Here is a 22,154-nt window from a genome sequence, read left to right on the forward strand (position 1 = left end):
AGATATGCAGCCAAACCAACAGAGACCTCTTCCTGCTTCTGCACGATTTCCAAAGCATTATACGCATTTGCATGGGCAAACTCCAGGAAAATGAGGTGAAAATTGGAAACTGCACTGAAAGCACACTTTCTCCTAGCCCCCTGCTGCAATTTCATTACCTTCCCTAGCATGGCATACAAATTACTGAAGGTACGAGACAGCTTTCTCTCAAGTAGCCTTTTTGTTCCTCAGTTCGCAGACAGAGTACAGATAAAGAAATCAACATTATACACAGCTGAGTGTCGTAACCAAAGAGCACGGACTCTGCAGTCAGACTGCCTGGGTTCCATCCCATGGCTACTACCTCCCAGAAGCACGACCTTGGACAAACAACTTATCCTTTCTGCCTCATCTGTAGACTGGGAAATTAACAGCGCTTATCTTACGGGGCTGTTACGAGGACAAAATAAGTCAGTCTTATTAAACGCAAAGATGGGTCCATCTATTTTGATCGGTGCCTCTACACGTCTTGGACCTCCGTGGACTGACATGCAGAAGCGGAGGGTTGAGCCAAAAGGTCTTTAGGTCCTGCCTGAAATATAAAACAATTTCATCCTCAAGTCCATATCAGGATACTTCCTTACTAAATTCCTCCTCCTGAATCATTCTTTGCGGCCCAATCGGCAGCAAATATAGAGTGGCCATTAACTGAATTTTAAGGAAGACAACAGAGGAGAAGGGTTTGGGGGAAGGGCAGGCTCCTCTGCAGACCCGGTGAGCCCGACTTCTCCTTCATGTGCCAAGATACACAAAGAAAGCTGCTCCAAGCTTCCCACCTTCTAAGAGCCTAGGTGCTGGTGGTTTGAGAGTGTTTCAAAGGGGATTTTGATTTTGTAAGGTGATTCGTCTTTTGGTTGACTTTGAAATCTAAAATCCAAGCCACATATGCCAATGAATTATACAGCTGACCCCTGAACAATGTGGGGGTTAAAGGCATCAACACCCACTCCCACAGTTGAAAATCCATGTATCACTTTGACTCCCTCCCCAACTTGTTGGCTGGAAGCCTGACCAAGAACATGAAACAGTCGATTCACACATATTTTGTATGCCATATGTAGTATATGCTGTAGTCTTACAATGAAGTAAGCGAGAGAAAAAATATTAAGAAAAACATAAAATACATCTAAAGTACTATAGAAAATCCGTGTGTGTGTGTATCCATGCAGTTCAAATCTATGTTGTTCAAGGGTCAACTGTAATTACTTTTTAAAAGTCATGAGTTTGAAAATCCTGGAATATTTCAATCATGCACGATAGTATAAAGAACATTAAATGAAACATGTTAAGTATCACTCAGACCTGAGAAATTGTATGATTATCTTCTTCTCTACAGAGACATTAGTGACCTTCAAAGTCACGTGGGCAGTGAATAATAGAGCTAGGATTTGACCAATGTTTGCATCTTTAACACTGATTCTCATCCAAGAGCTCAAAAAAAAAAAAAAAAAATCCACGCAGAATGAAGATTTGGCTCTTAACACTTTTTTTTAAAACAAAGTTTTAGATTTTCAACACAACATTTCAAAAAGATTTTATTTATTTACTTGAGAGACAGAGAGTTTGCGAGAGAGAGAGCATAAGCGAGTGGGAGGGGCAGAGGGAGAGGGAGAAGCAAACTCCCCTCTGAGCATGGACACCACCCCCCGGGAGGCTCCATCTCAGGACCCCAGGATCATGACCTGAGCCAAAGGCAGACAACCTACTGAGTCACCCAGGTGCCCAAATATAACATTTTTTAAAACAAGTCTACCACCTGTTTTATAAATGAAGTTTTACTGGAACGCATCTATGCTCATTCATTTATATATTTTCTGTGGCTACAAGGCACAGTTGAGAAGTAATGACAGAGCCCACAAAGCCTAAAATATGGCTGCAAAGCCTAAAATTATTAGCAATCTGGCCCTTACAGAAAACTCCACCAATCTCCTCTGGACCATGGTTTTCTCTACATGGCACCAGCATGACCCGAAACGTGTCTGAAGTTATTTAGCTCCTCCCCAGACCAACTGGATCAGAAACCCTGTGCAGCCTCAAGCTTCATGTTTCAACAAGCCCTTCGGGTGATCCTAATACTGGCAGGTACGCTAAGGACTGAGAGCCATTGCTGGAGGTGGTTACTTGACAAATATCTAGTAAGTGCCTCCTGGACGCCAGGCGCAGACGTGTGTGGGTGATTGGCAATACTGAGTCAGGTCATCAGTTTCCTTCCTAAATGTCCCTTAGGGTGTGAAAAATCAACGCCATCCTTGGGAGATTATCGTCCTTATCAAGGAGTAGCTGTGAGCATGGTCTCAAGCCTGGGTTGAGCCTCCGTGAGAGCATTGCACCAATTTCCAGACGTTCGGCAGAATGTTGAGGGCACAGAACGGTGTCAGTATCCATTAACAGTCCTTATGTTGACAGCAAAGGTTACATCCTACCACGTGGAGTGCAAAGAGGATGCTGGGGAAAGGAAGCAGCCAGCTTTCCCTGCAGAAGCAAGGCACCGACAACAGGCCCTAGGTAAAGAACACGCGGTGGCTCGCGCTCAGCCCTCTGGAGCCTGCGCGTGCCAGGCGGCTCCGGGGCGGCTGTCCTGCCAGTGGGCTGTCACACAGATCTCTACTGATGTGGCACACAGGCGACTTGCTTCACTTTTCAGGAAAATCTAAGTCTTACTCCTCCGATCCCCAGATGGCATCTTCAGGCCCCAACCGTGTGGAGGTGTAGGAAGAGAGGAAACCACCGCTTCCACCTCCTGAGGAAGTCTGGAGAATGACCAAGTCCTGGAGTCCTCACGCTCCAAAATCATGAGCGGCCAAGGATCATGCCTATGCTAATGAGAATAATAGTAACACAATAATAGGAACACCTGTTTGCTGATCTTCTCGGGTGTGCAGGTGCTTTAAAATGGACAGGACCTCTCCTACAAAAAGAGCTTCTACCGGGATTCTGGAGGCCTGGGGTTGGACTCTAGTCCTGATACAAACTCAGCAATTTTGGACAAGTCACGTCACTTATTCACAAAGCAGAAATATACCTATGTCATAGCCTGGGGGTGGGGCCCATCTTTGGGAACGTGTGAAACAGGGCTTTGCAATCCCTAAATCCCTAAGTAAATATAAGATTATTACAATTACATTATCCTTGGAAGTAAAGTCCAAGATGCTCAAGGTTTTCCAACAATACTTTAGGGACTTGGATCAGAACAGGAAGCAAGAGGAAAAATGATCAACTTTGGGGCCCACGGTGGCTGGAGCAGAGGCCCAGTTGGCAAGGAGGCAGGGGACTTCCTCTGGGGTCCTGAGTTCCCGTTCTCTGCCCTGGAGTGGCCTTCCCAGGCGAGTGCCCTCCGCTGGGTGGTGACCTGTGAACACAGAGCCTGTCGAGCCAACCCGCCTGTGTACTGCTCCCACCATCAGGACAGCTCATCTCTGTCTCCGCGGAAATGGAATGCAGGAGCGCAGACACTCATTTCCAGTTGAATTAATCTCACCTTGTCTGACAAAAGAAACCACCGTGTTAGCTAAAAGAGCTAGGACTTATGATGATTTACAGAAGCAACTGTCCTGAAAAGCTCCAGGCTCTTCCTGTTCCTATCCATAGCTGCTGGCTAGTGGCACGCTTTACTTCTCCGGGCCCTGATTTCCTCATCGGGAATCCAAAGGGACTGGGTCAGCACTTTCAAAGGGGCAGAGTTCCCAGGGCCCACCAGCTGTCAGGAGTGCCCATGGGCTGCTGGGGGCATGGGAGGGAGGCCAGTGCTAAAATACCAGCGTGCAAACAACCAGATGAGACGATCCCTTTGATTCTTGCTTTGAAGACGAAGACAAACTTTTAATTTTTATCCCGCTGTATTTTAAGACTCCCAGCAGTTTGTAAAAATAGTACGGACTGTTCCTATATATGCTCCAGCCGGCCTTCCCCAGGGATAACATCTCACATCACCACAGCACATCGGCAAAACCAGGACCTGACACCGCGACAAAGCCATTAACCACCCACTTCGGGTTTCACCAGATCCCGCACATGTAATTCCCACGCGTGTATTCTTACCGGACAGCTCACAAACCACATAAACTCTTTACCAAACAGGGAATACGCTAATATTTGCTGGCTAAACACTACGAATTCTAGCAGACCACCCAAGGAATGTATTTATCAAATACACAATCCACTGACCAGTTTTTCAAAACCAAATGATTTCAGGGCACAGGCTGGGCGAGGGCTCACCCAAGTGACGGTGCCAGCCAGGGGGTGTGGCCATCAAAGGTGTGTAAGTCACACGTTTCCAATGGTTGCTGGTAACCCAGGCTTCTCTCGTGTGGCTCTGGCCCTTCCCTCCACCTGGCCCAAACATCTTACGCCAAGAGCCCAAGTGCGGAAACACCGAACACGGTACTAACAAAGCTGCTTCCTCCTCCCAGAAGCCTCTCCAGACTCTCCAGCACCAGCCACAATTTTCCTCTTTCGTCTGGCCTTCCAAGACACGTGGCTTCTGCCTCTCCTACGCCACCTCCACATCCTACTACTTAGAAGGTTATTACCGTCTACCTCCTCTTTCCGGTTTGCCTGCTTGACCACACACTCGTGCGCGTCACAGACACACACCTACAGGCCACGCCCCGGAGGCAAAGGGATGGTCCTAAAGCTCCCGCTGAGTTTGCAGCTGGACCAGAACCAAGGCTAGAATGAAGGGTAGGTAGTAACCGTCTCTCCAAGCTTCCTGGAAACTGGAGCAAAAAGGGAAAAGAAACACACCGGAGTCGTCTAGGACTGCAAAGCCACCTGGATGCCACAGACAAGCATCTGTCTTGTTTTCCTCTAAAACCATTTGTCTCCCACATGGTGAGCCTTCAGTGAACGTGTACGAAGTCTTCAACAAAGCCTATTTTTACCACTGTTCACCTGAGGATTCTAGGTAAAGTGATCCCACATCTTAGCTATGGTAAGTCTGGCCTCACTTCAGTGCCACACACACACACACACACGCACACACACACACACACACACACACACACACGGCTGGTCTACCCCAAGCCTTCAGTATTACCAAGTTAGCAACACCTCCCCATTTCATGCAATACATGTAAATCTGACTTTTTTCTTTTTTTTTTAAGAACGTCCCTAGACACTGGCAGCCTCTCATTAAGTGGAGTATGAAACCTACTGTCACAAGTCACAAGCCTGACATATTACAATGAAAGGGGGAGCCACTCAGCTCCGATGTTTCTGTCATAGATGCGGTTGGGGGGCGTAAAAGAAGTTTCTGACTCAACCGATTTTCATAGGCACGAACGAAGCCTAACCCACAAATCTAAATCTAGACCTCTCAGAGGAAAGGAACAAATGAAAATTTCAAGTTCTACCGAAAGCATCTGCCGGTCTGTTTCTCGTATCTTAGTTTTAGACTACGGCAACTTAATTAGCTTTCCTTGGAGACACTGCTCTACATTTCCACCAGGACTTGTCAGTCTTTTGTCAAAATCATCCCAGCCACCATCATTATGCGATGTGTTAAAAATAAACCCATGGGTCTATGCTGCACAAAATTTTGGTACTTTAAATGGCCTAGATGCCTTCTTGTCATGTTATCTATAACTATCTGGAAGGTGTTCTCCAGGTACAATTTCAATGGTGGCCTTCAAGGTTGGCGTCCACCAATACCTGATGTGAAATCTCCAGAGGGTTAAACTCCCCACACACCCAAAGGCTGGCAATCAGTGGTGCCTTTTGATGTTTACATTTGAACAGACATCATTTCAAATGCCCTTTTCATCTGATGAGTAAAATAATGGCAGGCTTTGGGCTGGAGGTCAGCCTGTGTTGAATTTCCCACCCGTATCTGAATGCCTCTGAAATGCCCCCACAGGTTTCTCACAGAGCACCGAAATGGCTGTCACTAAGGGCCAGAGTCCAGGCTTTAAGATGTTCTGGAAAAGACTCTGTTTTTCACTGAGGGAAGCCTGCAGGGTGGCTGCCTTCATTGCCCAGAGCAGTGTGGTTCCTTCAAGCTGCTCCTTCTAAACACCAAAGAAAATTCTCCACTTTCACCATCTGGTGTGTTCTCATGAATCATTCTTGAAAGCCAAGCCCGGGTCTAAATGTCACCCGCATGCTGATTAACAAGCAACACCAAAAACATTGCTCCAAGGGTGAATCTGGCATCGTTTCTGAGATCTTGAATTTCTTGGGAAGCAGCGTTGTTGTTGTTTTTTTCTTTTTTCAATAATTTTTAAAATTCCTATTTAAATTCTTTTATGTTACCATGAGAGAGTACTACCAAAAACCAGATCACACGAGCAGGGAGATTTTATGTAACTTGAATATCATTCATAATTATTACATCAGACACCATGTACTGAGCAAGCCCTCCACATCCCTTCTCCGGCTGCGGTATCAGCCTGGTCAACTGTATTTGGGTGTAGGGAATGCACCTGGCCTTTGATTACACTGGTCTTGTTGAATGTTGCCTGTCTTAAGGAAGAACCAAGGAACTTCCATTTCTGGTGAATTTTTGATCTTAATGTAGCCTACATTATTCTGATAAATAACATTCATCTTTACAGTCGAACTAACTTGCCAAGCCAGGATTTGCTAGTAGAAGGGTTCCTATGGGCCCTTCGCCCAGTTGTGCAACATGCTGTAATCATCAAATACCAAGTGGCAAACTCTTTAAAAAAGATGCTACATAAATCTCTACCTGCAAGACAATGGCTAAATAAACCATAATATATTTATACTGTGGGATACTATGTAGCAGTTAAACCAAAGGAGCTAGATCTTTCGGTAACAATGTGGACAGATCTCCACGGAAGATTGTCTAGTGCAAAGAGCGAGCTGTGGAATGGAACATAAAAAAAGACATTTATGTAGAAGGCAGAATGAAAGACAACCCCAGATATAGAACAATAATACAGCTTTTCTCTAGATAGATATATAAATAAAATGCCTCTGGGAAAGAGTGGTGACAGACTAGATTCAGAAACAACGGTGAGAGGAGACCTTATGCTACCTGAAAAGATTTAAGTTGAAAAGAATGAATTCATCCATTATCTATGCAAGCCAAATTACCCTGAATCCCAGCTGAATGTATTTGGTTATATTTCCACTGGATCATGAGATGCCATTAGAGGGACGGCCCGGACATGTCGAAGAAACTGGGGCTTGACTGCTCTAACTGGTGATGAACGGACTGTATTTGTGGCTTTCCCAGCATTCTGCTGAGAAGGTGGCTGAACGAACTCACTCTGCAGATATCCGGCACCACTAGCCTTCGATAAAATGGAAATCTTAATTAAAAACTATAACATAACCATCTTCTCCCTCCGTAATCAATTCTATACGTTGCCATCATCTCAGGACAAAAACTTGACATAGAGTCATGTCCTGTCACTTATGGCTTTCTACTTCCGAAAGAATCTTTGATGGTTTAGTATGAAAGTCTGGCATTAAAATCAGATGTTGAAAATGTGCAAATATTCAAACCACGAAGCTTAACTATTCTTCATTTAGAAATGTGGGCTCTCCTACTCAGCTTTCAATTTCTTCATGTCACCTAAGAAATTATGTACCGGACACGTGATGGTGTACCACATGGTACAACCACGGTGGCAAAGATTCTGGGTGTGGCTCAGATCCCGTCTTGTTTGGGAGAGGCAGAGTTACACTGCATTAACAAATCACGAACTTTCTAACAAATTGCTCCTAATTTTCAAGTGGCTCAATACAACAAGCATTTATTTCTCACTCTTTCCCCTGGACCCAAGCTAGAGGGCGGCCCCCAACTGGGACGTGGCCAGTCTAATGGCAAAGGACAAATGTCAGTACCACTCAACGGCTCTTAAATCTCCAACTTGGCAATGATGCCATCATTTCTGCTCACATTTCATCAGCCAGAGCAAGACACGCGGCCGCGATGGGAATCAGCAGGGTAAGTGTATGTAATCCTTCCCAGGAAGGGGCAGCAAGCATTCTGAGTAATAACATAATCCACAAAGACCCAGAGAAGGCTCAAAGTCTACTGGCATTTTACATTATTGGAGGAAGGACAAAAGAATGGATTAGAACTTCAAACTTTGAAAAAGCTTGTAGGTTTTAAGGTCAACTAAATATAGTTTTAAGTTGGAGCATCAAATAAGCCATCTAGCTTTTAGATGTTATATTAACTTAGCAGCAAAGAACACCCCCCCCCCCCATCTTATTGGCTTAGCACCGCATACATTTCTTTCTCTCTCAGGTTATAAGTCAGGGCTGCAGAGTGGGAGCACTGCCTGCTCATTTTAGGACCAAGGGATGAAGGGACAGCCACTGTCTGGGATACACCATCATCAGGGAAAGAGAAGCAAGAGGTAGAACCCAACAAGGAAATCTGTTAACGCTTCTTGCAAGTGGGCTACTTCCCACCTCTTCCTCCCTCCCTCGCTCACCACCCATCAAAGCAAGGCACAGGGGCAAACTTGACCCTGGGTGGAAATGCTCTGGTCCAGGAGGGAGCTGCAAGCCACATGGCACGGTGGCATCCATCCTGCTTTTACAGGTGGTGGAGCAAACAGTGGGGGACAGTCCAACCTTGCACAGATGCTTCTCAGTGTCTCTATCTACACACCACGTACTTAGGAACTGGTGGACATGTTTATTTCCTGGATAGATTATTTTTCCCTTTCCTGCAGTCATACTGACTCTTCTAAGGGAAACCGTTCAAATATTTTGTTTCTTTGCCCACTCAATGAGGCACGGTGATTGCTTTAATTAGCTTTAGGATAACCTTTCGAATGGTGATCTGTTCGCAAGAATCTCACATTTAAAAAAATATTTTTTTTTCTGCTTTAAGTTTTTATTTTGACATCGCTTTTAAACTCACAAGTTGTAAGAAGAGTGGAGTTCCCTGGTACCCTTCAGCCAGCTTCCCCCCCCACCCCCGCCCCCATGATAACCACTTACAAAGCCAGAGTGGATGATTAGAATCTAGAAACGGACATTGGTACAGGACCCTATGGATGCCACCAGTTTTTACATGCACTCATTGTGTGGATGCGTACAGCCCCATGCAAATTTGATCGTATTTACGGTCACGATGAGAAAAGCTCCATCACCACAAAGAAGCCTCCTTGCACTAATCCATTTACAGTCACATGCTACCCCCTCCGTCCCTAACCTCTGGCAAGCACTGAGCTGTTCTCTGTGAGATAAATTTTTATAGCATTTCTTTAAAGCACCCAATAATGTGTGTGATAATTAAAGATCTGGTTAGCTCCAAAGCCATAGTTTGAAAGGAAAATAAAATAGGAACATAAGAAGCATCTTAATTATGTGAACCCTTGCCAGCCCTGAACAAAGTGATTTGTTCCCTAAAAAAAAAAAAAAAAAAAAAAAAAAAAAAAATTCGTGGCCAAGTTTATAGGACTATCTGAGAACACATCAGAGATAAAAGGAAACACATTTATTCAAGAGTCTCCAAGAGCCCATCTTCTCTGTTTAATTTAGGAAAGACAGAATTGGGTTGTCGGTCGTGTGAGGAATGCTGACATTCTAAGACATGTGGGGCAAAGTCTGAACCTAGCATTTCATGGTAGGGAGATGCTGCCCTTCTCTTTGTCATGGGCTTGGAAAAGTATGTTATTTGCAAGAAGGCGGATTTTCACGGCTCCCTATAATGCTGGAAGATTCCCCAGCAGCTGGTGTTTGTTCAACTGATTAAACACAACAGAGCAGGCAGAAGGTGTATCCCTTTCTCTCTCCTGACTGCAAAGTTCAGAGAGGGCAGGATTCTTTCTTTCTTTAGGTATGTCTGATTCCTTCTCCAGCTCACGCAGTACTCCTAATAAATACTTCCCAAATAGCAAGCCCTCCTAGCTCCAGCTCCAGCACCCTAGCACTTGGGTGGCCCACTTGATTAAGCATCTGACTCTTGATTTTGGCTCAGGTCATGATCCTGGGATTGAGTCCCACATCAGGCTCTGAGCTGGGCGTGGAGCCTGCTTAAGATTCTCTCTCTCCTCCCCTCAGTCCCTTCCCTCCTTCGCAAGCACTCTTAAAAAGAGAGAGAGAGAGAGAGAGAGAAGGTGAGAGAGAGAGACTTACTACCTGAGGGCCAATGATCTTTTTAGTTCTGCCCTAATGTGTATTTTCTTTAATGTGCAGCTTATAGCCAAATTTTGTAGTCACTTGTTAGTGTTCAATTATTGATTTGTCCATTCATTTCTGCAGATAAAATCATATTCAGAAGAAAATTAGAAAGTATGGTTAAGTAGAAAGGAAATTATATACATATATGTTAATATTTTGACACGTTCATCCAAGAAAGATGAGCGTGTGTGTTTTCTTGGGAATCATACTAAATAGAGTGATGGTCTGGGGAGGTCTTTATTTTTAAACAACTCATCCTAAACATCTCTTCATATCATTAAACACAAGGCAGTATCACACTTTACTATATATTTCATCATGTGGAAGTACCATCGCTGATTTACTCAATCTCCAAGCCCTGGACGTTGGTTTACTATTCTCTTTTGTAAACAACACTACCGTATGTGTCTGTGAGCACACACCGTGTAAACGTTTTAGCTCCTAGAAACCTTGGGCCAATGGAATGAACATAAAATATGAAATTTAAAAGCTACCTAACTGTTATAAGCCAGGGGTTTGATTTTGATGAAAGCCACTCGGGCTGTGCTGGATGGTTGCTGAGCCCTTTGGCAAGCTTACCAGAAACTAGTTTCCAATCTTGGCTAAAAAGTGATACGTGGGGGCGCCCGGGTGGCTCAGTGAGTTAAAGCCTCTGCCTTCGGCTTGGGTCATGATCCCGGGGTCCTGGGATCGAGCCCTGTGTCGGGCTCCCTGCTCAGCAGGGAGCCTGCTTAAACATAAATAAATAAAAATACAAAAATAAAAAAAATAAAAAGGCTTCTCCTTGATTTTTGTCAGGTGGAGACATTTGTCCCTGCGTTAGGATACCCCTGGTCGCTCTCTGACTGCTGAGAGCTGCCACAAAATGGTGGCTGCATTTTTTTTTTTTTCCCCTCTCTGAGGCTGCTCTCTTCTCAAGGATTTACAGCTCTTTCTACCCATATCTTTTTGTTCTTCAATTCCTTTTTTTTTTTTTTTTTGGATAGTAAATCTCCAACCATTTGTCACTTAAGGATGACTGGTCTAAAGCCATAAAATGGCAGAACATCTTACAAATTAAAAAAAAAAAAAAATCTCTATTTCTGGCATTAGCTTCGCATGGGTGCGCTGGGTTTGGCTCTGCAGCTGCGCCTGGGTGAGACCTTTCCATCTCAGCCTTCCCGCGTGAGAGGCGCCTTCTCAGGGACAGCTGTGTTGTCCCTCGTCATCTGCCGCTGCTCCCTGCCCATCTCCGTCCACGCATCTCCCGGCTGGGAGACTGTGTGCTGGTGGCCCGAGGGCCTGCATGCCTTAAATAGAGGAATTCTTCTCTTCCTCTGCCCCCCCCCTTTTTTTTTAAACAATGGGAGGTAACAGGAATGCACTGTCCTCCAACTGTGACTTTAAATGCATCCCAAGCAATAAATGCCTCCCGGAACTCGGTCTGAAGAATGCTGGCCAGGACAGCACCTGCTCAGACCTCCCCTAGAAGGACGAGGGTGACATCAGAGACCTCCAGTCCGACGTCTCCAGCTGCTGGCGTGACGGGCACAGCTCTTCGAGAAATCTGAAGTCTGCCCTTGGGATGGCAGAAACCTACTACGCACGTCTCAACTGTGTTCTTCTGGCTTTTGTTACATAAAACAAACACCAAGCAAACATGTCACTGGGAACAGGCTGTTGTTGCTCCTCGCGAAGGGCTAAATTAAGGCAGAAATTCAGGTTGTTGGTCCCCCGAGGGGTTAGCCTCAGTGCCTGCTTCTCCCCTCCTGCAGGGGGAGGCTGGGAGAAGGTGTCTGGAAAGAGGGGGGCGAGGGAGGCATGTGGCATGGAAATATCTTTACACGAACACCTCTAACTGATGTTCTTTTTATTTGAAGAGACAGAAATACCATGATAGCTAGTATTCTAAAAAAAAATTTCTTTTTCCCTCCTTGTTAACTGGCTTAAACTGAGGGGGTGAAAATCAACATTTAAAGCAAAAGAGGAAACATAACAAAACCGAATGGCAGCCGGTGGTCCACTATGACCAGTCCGAAGGCTGCCCTAGACCCCCCGTTGGTCCAGCTGTATAGAGACGACGCAGAAACATATTTCCAGTGTGTCTGTTTATCCATTCTTCCTAAGAGGATGCTGCGGTGGGAGGATGAGGTGTGAACACTTAGGTCTCAGAGGACTTGCATTATTTCCTTTCCCCTTGTGACATGGCCATGGAGGGTTCCAGGAAGGACAAGAAACTGAAGCTCAGGACTGAAGAAAGATCCATGGCTACGGAGAAGTAAAATCAAGATTTCAACCCAGGCCTTTGACTCAATTGATGGGTCCGACCCTGTCCTAGATGTTGAACCCAAGGCAGATGCAGGCATCGATTGGGCATGAAGGCTCCTTCAGGCATCGAAATGAATCTGGTAATAGTGTAGATGCCCAAACCTATGTTTTCCAGGTAACACAAATGGACATATAGCAGAACAGTTTTCCCCTGAGAACAGAAAAATACCCAACAAAATGTAAAGTGGCAGCTAATAATGTATCATAAAATGCAAACAAATGTTAACAGAAGTTTCATTCTTAATATCTATAGATTCCCATTTCTTTTAAAGATTTTATTTATTTATTTGACAAAGCAAGAGACAGACCAGAAGTACGCAAAGAGGCAGACAGAGAGAGAGGGAGAAGCAGGTTCCCCGCCGAGCACAGAGCCCGATGTGGGGCTCGATCCCAGGACCCTGAGATCATGACCTGAACCGAAGGCAGAGGCTTAACCCACTGAGCCACCCAGGTGCCCCATGGATTCCCATTTCTACGAATGCATACATGTCCAGGCTGGAGGAGAAAGCCGGATACCCTTTAATTCCACTAGAGGGGAATAGAATGACAGCAAGAGATGCAAGTCAAGAAGTTTTAAAGATTGTCACCAAGGGTCCTGATGAACTTGTGTTTCAGAGCACACGTGGCCCTCTCCTTGACAGCCATCTCCTCCAGAGAAGTGAAATCAGGCTGCAGTTGTCTTCAACCTCCACGATCACATGCAATTCAAACATTCTGTTCTTTCTAGGAAGTGATTTTGCTATTCTTCTGAATCAAGCCCATAGCACTGGACAGCCACACCAATGTACTTTCACAAAGACTCTAACTGGTATGTGGAAGCGCGTATATCCCGCACACATAGAAGTTTCAACAGGGAGGGTAGCCTGGAACCAAAAAAAAATGCCATGGGAGACCTTCTCATGATCTATGGAGAGATGAGAGATTTGTTCATCAGGCAAACGAGGGGTCTGGCTCAGCGCTGTCCAACAGAACCTTCTGGCAGTGCAGGAACGCTTCACAGCTGCCCTGTCCAGCACAGTCACCAGCAGCTCCGTGCTGAGCTCTTGGAATGTGGGGGTTCTACTGAGCAGCTGGATTTTAAAATTCTCGTTTACTCATGATTCATTCCAACTTAAATAGCCACAGGTGGCTAGTGGTCACAGTGCTGGATGACACAGATTTAGCACCCCCTTCCAGAGACACCCTGTGTGTTCAAGTCTATGCTCCTTTCTTCCTCCTCCTCGTCAGAGGTCCCAAGACGGCAGACACACACTGGGAGGGAGGCGCAGATGCTCTGTAGGTAACCAGACAGGCGGGACCATGAGTCAGTGGCTGGGCGGCTCCCCTGAGTCGGCCTTTCATGTGAACCCCGCTTTGCTGTCCTGAGCCAGGACTTAGAGCCACACATCTAGTGTCCTGATGGCTGCAGGCCCCACTCCACGAGTCCAACCTGACCACAGTCCTTTATACCATCCGCTGCCTGGCACACACCATTTCCTGGCTCAAAAACCTCCAGTGGCTCCCCACTGCTTTGGTCCCACCAAAATCCAGTTGCCTAGCCTCCGTTCTCCCCACAGGACTGCCTGTCAGCTGTCCATCCCACAAGCTAGCCTTGGTGTCTGCTCACAGGCCTCCCTCCCCTGCGAGGAAAAGCCCTCTCCTCACCTCTGCCTCTTCTCAGCATGGCTTCTACACATGCCTCAAGGCCATTGGTAGTTTGCCTCCTCCTGGTGGCCTCCTCTGATTGCCTCTGCTATGGTTTCCTTCTTTTGTTTCAGAGTCGGCTCACACCCTAACTACCAATTTCTAAAAGTTTATAAAGAATTTTTGTGATTTATCTGCTCTCTACATACATCCTTTCTTTGTCCTCACCTCAGAGCCTTTGCACTTGCTGTCCCTGTGCCCGGAATCAGGAACCCTAGCTCTTCACATGGATGCCTCCTTGTCATCCAGGGCTCAGCTCAGTTTCCCCCCTCCTCCTGCTCAGAGAGGTCCTCCTTGATTCTCCATCCAAAGGACTCCTCCACGCAGTTAAGATGAGCACTGAGTAATGTACAGAATTGCTGAGTCACTACACAGTACGCCAGAACCCCTATAACACTGTATGTTAGCTATACTGGTATTTAATGTTTTTTATAAGGAGCCCTCCAGATACTCTGTATTCAATTATCTTCATTTATTTCTTCACTTAATCTGAAATTATTTTTCTTATTTCGTTTTTACTTGTTTAAATCCCGCTTTTTCTTTAAAATGTAAATTCCTTGAGTAGAGGGGACCTTGTGTCTGCCTTGTTCATGGCTGAATCTCCAGTATCCAGAACAGGTCGTGGCATAAAGCAGGCTCTTCATGAACTTCTAGGGGAAGGACCAGATCCTGGATTGCCTCCCTATGGCCAAGAAACTCAAGAGATCAGAGACCGTATCTCACATCTCCGGGGAACTCCATACATGTCTGCGGAAGATCGTGACAACTAAAATTCTGCTTATGAACGTATCTGTTTGTAACTGGCTTCCCTCTGTGACTGCTAATCTCATTGTGCAGATTACAGATGGAGATGGCCATTGTCTGCATGTGATTAACTATGAACTCAGCATTCACGAGAAGTCTGCAGGCTGCAGATGTACCATGATGGTTATTCCACACACTTTTTTTTTCCCTTTTTATTAATTTTTTCAGCGTAACAGTATTCATTCTTTTTGCACAACACCCAGTGCTCCATGCAAAACGTGCCCTCCCCATCACCCACCACCTGTTCCCCCAACCTCCCACCCCTGACCCTTCAAAACCCTCAGGTTGTTTTTCAGAGTCCATAGTCTCTTATGGTTCGCCTCCCCTCCCCAATGTCCATAGCCCGCTCCCCCTCTCCCAATCCCACCTCCCCCCAGCAACCCCCAGTTTGTTTTGTGAGATTAAGAGTCATTTATGGTTTGTCTCCCTCCCAATCCCATCTTGTTTCATTTATTCTTCTCCTATCCCCCGACCCCCCCATGTTGCTTCTCCATGTCCTCATATCAGGGAGATCATATGATAGTTGTCTTTCTCCGATTGACTTATTTCACTAAGCATGATACGCTCTAGTTCCATCCACGTCGTCGCAAATGGCAAGATTTCATTTCTTTTGATGGCTGCATAGTATTCCATTGTGTATTCCACACACTTTTAAAGACCCTTTTTTTTTTTAACGTGGACTCTCTGAACTTAGTTGCCAGTCTTTGCTAAGGTTTAACACAGCAAACACGTCAGAGGATTGGGAGTTATTTTGACACAACTGAATACACTGCCACCGGTGTGATTTTCCTGGTCACATCCAGAACCTATATGCAGCCAGAGAAGGTACTAGACTAGCTCTTAACCCTTGCCATTCTCGGACATTTCTGTGACATTTCCCAAGAAAATACATCAACATGAACACCAAGTCAGTTACCAGCATCTGTCTTCAAAAGTGCACCCTGTTCATCAATGGAGCATTCAGGCTTAATGTTTTCACACAACTCTCATTCTAAGAGCCACGATTTCATAAAGAAATCTGCTTCTGATGAAGATCTAAAGAAATTTCTACTGTGTAAATGGAGCAAATGATCCTCTTGCTTGATAGACCAAGTGGTATGTCAGAGGTGATAAAATTTAATTGCTTATACCAGGTTTTACAATAGCAAATTTAGAGCAAAGTAGGTCCTTAAAAAAAAAAAAGATTTATTTTTATGGGGGAGGGAGGGCAGAGGTAAAGGGAGAGAGAATCTGATCGGCTGATCGCAGAGCTCAACCTCACAATCCTGAGATCGTGACCTGAGCTGAAATCAAGAGTTGGCTACTTCACCAACAGCCACCCAGGCTCCCTGCAAAGTAGGTCTTTAGGCAGGAAGGATAGTAGGACAAAGGGGCTTTTGGGACGGGGAGGTCTTCCATGGATAGAATACCTCAATGGGTAGAACCATGACTTTGATGAACCTTAAAGAAAAACAGACACACCTGAACTGCAAAATTATCACCAAGAAAAGGCCATTTCATTTCATGCAACTCAAACACTCGGTCATTCTCTTGGGTTGGCCCTCATAGGTCTCTGCAGCCCAGTGCCCCGAGGTTTCACTGACTAGGAAAGCTCCATCCAAAATGACAGGAACAGAAGGAAGACTCCTTACTTGACAAACATGAAGATCAACCCGAGTCTTCTCCATGGAACCTGGGGCTCCTCCCCCGTTAGGCTCTCAGGGGTTAACAGGTGCTGGAAGGAGATGCACAGGCCTGAACTAAGTCCTTAAAAAAGAGCCCAGTGAACTTGTGGTGATGAATGGATGTAGATTTATTTTGCCTCTGTCGCCAGAGGACAACTTCATCATGGAACTTCAGAGCAGAATTATTTTCAGATGCTCCGAGATAAAATGGATTTCAAGCCTCAAGGCTATTTTGTTAGCTGCAAGACAGATCTATTTCCCCCTAGAGAAAACAGAGAATAATTGAGAGGGGGTTCAGGAGAAATTGGGACTTTCCAGGTAGAGTAAATGTCTCCAGTTCCTGTGGACTGATGGAGAGGCATCTGGACAGGACAAGACTGGCTCACAGTGTCCGTGTGCTATTTGAAAACACGCTCACTTTGACCTCTTGGAATCACTCAGCATCCTTGTACTGGGACACGAATTTCCTCCCAGCCGCAGACACTCCTAGGTTCTCAACCCAAATCCATTCTTCTTTTTCCTTCCCCTTATAGATTTCTGGGTTTTGTTGGAAAGACACGTCTAGCTGACAAAATGCCCTTTCTAGCCTCTCTTGCAGCTACAGATGTAGCCTTGTGCTCCGGCTGATCAGATGCAAACACAAGTCTGCAGGTCATTTCCCCACAACTGTTGCTTCCCCTTTCCAGCTTCTTAGCTGGAGATGGAACAGCCCTTTATGACCAGATATGATCCTATGCCCTCTTGGGAAATGGAGATTTGGGGCAACTCTCATTAAAAAAAAAGAAGCTGGAGTTTTCATAATCTCAGGAAAATAGGCTAACTAGGCTGCCCAAGGGGTGGCTGAGTGGTTTTGTCTTTTTTATCCCATCTCATCAAATTTTTCCAGAGCTGGAAGGAGGAGAAAGCACGGCTTCTGCTTCTTTCTCTTGTTACCGTTCACTTGACAGGGGGACAGAGCTCATCAAGGGAGCACTGCTGTTTGAAAGCCGCACCATCTGTTCTGTTTGGGACCCCTGTTGATGGATCTGTGCTCTCAATGACCCCATGGTGGCCACTTAAGGGAACATGTGACAGTGTGGTTGACCTGATTTTTTTTTCTTAATTGCCCCAAAATGCCTGTTTTCTTAGATGTTTTGGGTTGTTTCTAAGCAATAACTGCCCACACTCGAGTTAGCCCCCTTATTACTGTATAACGTCATAATGGCATTAGGAAAGCAAAGAAAGGGGGGGGGAAGGCTTCTGGATATTCTACAGACAGCTTGCCTTCTCTCCTTTGCTCCTTTTCAGCAGTTGAAAAGGGACTATCATAAACTTCTTAAAACATCTACGTAATGAGGTTTTTGTCTTGAGACACTGAGTCGGAGAGAGAAGAGAGGACGGGTTTCAACACCGTTGAGCTTGGCCAAGACCCGCGGCTTGGAGAAATCTGCTCAGCCTTGCCAACCCTCAGAGCCTTTATTTCATGGATGAAGATAATGATATTCATTTGAGGGGCATATTAGGCCCTTCTGTGGCATATACAAACCAGCCTTAATGGATATTTTTAAAAATTTCCCACGGGGAAAATAGGCCATGTGGAAGTGCCAGGCATTCAACTGTCACTTCCTCCCAGGGAAAAAAAAAAAAAAGAAAAAACAAAACAAAACCACCCAAAACCAATACCCGCAGCAGCCCCACTTAGATCCAACGAGCTATTGCGCTCACTGTTCAAAAGCTCTTAACGCTTCTTCCTCCACATTTGGCTTTAAGGGTTTCCTCAGACCCACCTGCCAGGGTCATACACTAAGTTAGAATACTTTACACAGAGGAGAGGGAAGAGGGTAGGAGACGAGAGACCCCAATTTGCTTCCTTTTGCAACCAGCTCTGACTTCCATAATCCAGTATTCAACGAGACAGACTATACTGCAGCCGTGTCAGCAACGGCGCACGGCGTGTGCCGTCGTGCCATGTTATTTCCTGACTTTTGGTCCTTCAGCTGCCTTAGAATACCACACGAAACTGCCAAGGCTGACGTATCCTTTCGGTCTAGAAGCCTTAACTTTCTCAGCTCTTGTGGGGAGGGTACGTGATATTTGGGGCTAATCATGCTCGGTGGGATCAATTTCACTCCTATGGGCTCCCCCTCCTTACCTACTTGCCGGGGAGAGTCTAGAGATGCTAGAAATTAGTAAAAGAGAGCACAGATGATCAACGATGGATGAGTAAATGAAGAGAGGGCGGGAGGGAGGAGAAATTCACGTGGGAAGAAGGGGGACACATTCTCTAGTTAAAACTCTTTAGATGTTCAGCCAAGATCTATGCCCCTAGCCCCTAGCAAAGATCTAGGTCCCTGGAGAACGCCGACACAGAGTACACATGTAGTACATTCCCCAGAATATGAGATGCCTGAGTCAGACTCTTATTAAAATGCATGAGTACAGTCTCTGTAATCCCTTGTTACTTGATGTCCGCTACTTATTTTTGACAATCCAGGAGCTGTTCAATGCCCAGAATGTTCTCAAAACAGTACATGGAATGAAAGTTTTTATCATGCTTTTAAAAAAAAAAAGTCTTAATAGGTCTAGGGATAGTTCATCTGTTTTATAAATGAAATACTTGCAACATGCATCAACAGTGGCCAGTGACTAGCAAAGATGATGCAGGCTCACCTGGGGAGGAAGTAATGAATGAGAAGGTAGACAAGAATGAAGGCAAGAACAAGCTAAGCTTAACGGAGACAATCCCGACAGCTCCAGACCAGACTCCTTCAACAGTGTACTGAAAGAATAAAGTCACCCTTGACCTGAAAACTCTTGCAGCATTTCTTCTGACCCTACTCCAAGGTGACCCTGCGGGACTAACTGAACTTTCAGGACACAGTAAGTTTCTGGCACCAGCAAGGTCTTAAGACCTTGAGCCTGATAAAAATCTCAATATTAGTTCAAAACAACATTAGTGTAGCTCTCACCGGAACACAAATTCCCACTAAACCAAAGGGTCATCAAGGTGCTTCATTTCCAAAAGTCCTCTAGGTTCTTTACAAGAACGTGACAAAGGCAGGCCTGGCGGTCATCAGATGGTTGAATGACCCGATTTCAGCAGGGTTTTTAGGAAGGGAGGGGAAACGCCGTGCCCATCTGTGGCCACGGTTGGGAAGGTGCCCGGTGGTTCCTTCCCTGTTTGGATTTGGGTTTTGGGAGCTGGAGGCAGGTCTGCCTAGACTGGCCGGTCCCTGCCAGTTCATGCATAATTCACCCAAATGGATGGAACAGGCCCATTAAGGTCAAACCCTGGCCTGTTTCCCCTGGTTCGTCATCAAATCTGTTCTCTTTTGATCTCACATCCTCTCCTTTGATATCGACGGAGCTGGTGTAAGTCAGACAGCGACAGGAGATGGCTGGTAGCAGATGGACTGGGGGCCACCTAGAGAACAAAGTTAGGCTTCCAACCCAGCCAAGGAGCCGGAGGTGGGGGGAGTCGGGGAGGGGTAGCGGATAGTCCAAGAACCAGATTACAAACGTGCAGAGAAACAGCCCATCCCTAGTCAGGTTGAAAGACATGAAACAGACCAGATATTCCACATTTAAAACCCGGTCCATCCTCCTGTCCCCATCAGGCCTGGAGATGAAACAGCGCCTGAACATCCGTGTCCTTTGATCTCAGGCTCCTCGCATTTTTCATTAGGAAGAGACGAGGATGACACGTTGTAACGCGTTCTGTGTCACTTTTTCAGAGAATGTCGTTTATAAATGTTCTGTGTTAATCAGAATTATAAATGAGGAGCGATTTCTTTCTTCCCTTTTTTTTTTTTTAAATATTGTGAGCTCTCCAGGTCTGTGTCCTTGCCTTACTCGACCTCCCCCCACCTCACCCTCCAGCCACAGGGAATCTGGCCCCCCAGTTCCCCTCCAGAAGCTGACCAGGGCCCCACCCTCTAAGCCCTCCCATAGCTCCGACAGCCTGTGAGAACTCCTCTCCTCTCCAGCTCCCGCCCCCTCTCCTGCCTCGCCTTCCAGCCATTCTGCTCTTTCCCTTCTGCTTGGGTCCCTCTGGCACAGATGCTTAAGGCGCTCACTGCAATTACAACTCATTAATGTGACGATGGCTCAGAGCACGTGGGTCTCTCGGAAGCACAGGTCCCACCTGGTGGTTTCCGCCATCCTGGGGACAGAGGCGCCTACACACGTAGCTCCAAGCCCCTCTGTGTAAATCACAGAGGTGGACGGAAACGGCCATTGTGCGAGTCCCCGCTTTGCAGCCCCAGTGCCTAGCACGGGGCTGGGGCTCAGCAGACCCCGAGAAGACGTCCGAGGCGTGCACTGAATAAGCCAGCAAACGGATCCCAGCGCCGCGGAGTTCCGTCCTCACCACACCTCCCTCATTTCACACGTGAGCAGAGATGTGTTGGTAGACACTTGGCTCTCCGGCACCGGGGCAGGATTAGAACCCTCGTCTTAGGGTTGAAGGTGTAATGTTCTTCCCATCATCATTACCGGGGTGAGGAGACAGCCACTTCAATGTGCTAAATTCTACCTAATGTGTGGATTTCTGCCTCATTTTGATTTTTATTTCATTCTTCCCAGAACTAAAATTCACAGACACTCAGCAGGCAATGATCTGCTCGACCCTAGCCAGAGACCCACGGACTGAGCCCTCAGGAAGGGCTGTGCATTACAAAGAGACTTGTCTATTTTTCTTGCCTTCTGAAGCCAGGATTCAGAACAGTGATGAATGTCTTGCTGCCTAAAACCTCACTCAGCAAAATGGCTGACCCGAGCATGGAGCACTTTTTCTTGGATCTGGATCTAGAAGTAAAATGCTGCATGTCCTAATGCTGGTCACAGGGGCTCTGGAGCTCCATCCCCTATCCCCTCACACAGGGGGAAGCCAGCATGGCCTGAGGCAAGGGCTGTGGTTCTAAACCATGATTTTTTAGCCCAGACACAGGGCTCTGTCTATGGTTCACTTTTCAGATCGGGCCTTTCATCCCCCAAATGCTAATCTTCAGAGCCTTATGGGATATAATCCCATTACAGTAGGGAATGCTGGTTATCTACCCCGTCTACTCTCTCCCTCTCTCCTTTGTAACAGAATCCCCATTTTGGCTGGGCACACTGAGATTCATAGTAATAGAAAACATTGCTCTAGCAGTGACGTGTGGCCATGTGACAAATGAGATATGTGTCAGAAAGGACTCGGGCGCCTGGATGGCTCAGCTGGCTGAACACTGACTCCTGATTTCAGCTCAGGTCATGATCTTGGGGTCCTAGGGTGGAGTCCTACAATGGGTTCCGTGCTCAGCAGGGAGTGTGCTTCAGGATTATCTTTTTACCTCTGCCCTTTCCCTTGCTTGTTGTCTAAAACAAATAAATAAATCTTAAAAAAAAAATAAGTGTAAGGACTTCCTGAAAAGCTGCTTAAGAGGAGGTCATTTAGCTGGAAGAGGTACCTTTTTTTTTTTTTTTTGGGCATACTGTGGTAGGCACCCCAGATGTGAGGGCTGGAGCTTCAGCAGCCCTTTTTGGCTGTGCTCAGGAGCCATGAGCTCAGACTGCATGGTGGAGACA

The 22,154-nt window shown here is 46.1% G+C and overlaps 1 protein-coding gene across 1 annotated transcript in view; it reads right to left on the reverse strand.

The window, feature by feature from the left end:
* Positions 1 to 22,154, reverse strand: part of PRKCA (protein kinase C alpha) — a 393,808-nt gene that overhangs the window by 128,299 nt on the left and 243,355 nt on the right. The window lies entirely within an intron of this gene.

The sequence above is a fragment of the Meles meles genome, chromosome 18, assembly GCF_922984935.1.
Source record: "Meles meles chromosome 18, mMelMel3.1 paternal haplotype, whole genome shotgun sequence".
Classification (NCBI taxonomy): Eukaryota; Metazoa; Chordata; class Mammalia; order Carnivora; family Mustelidae; genus Meles; species Meles meles.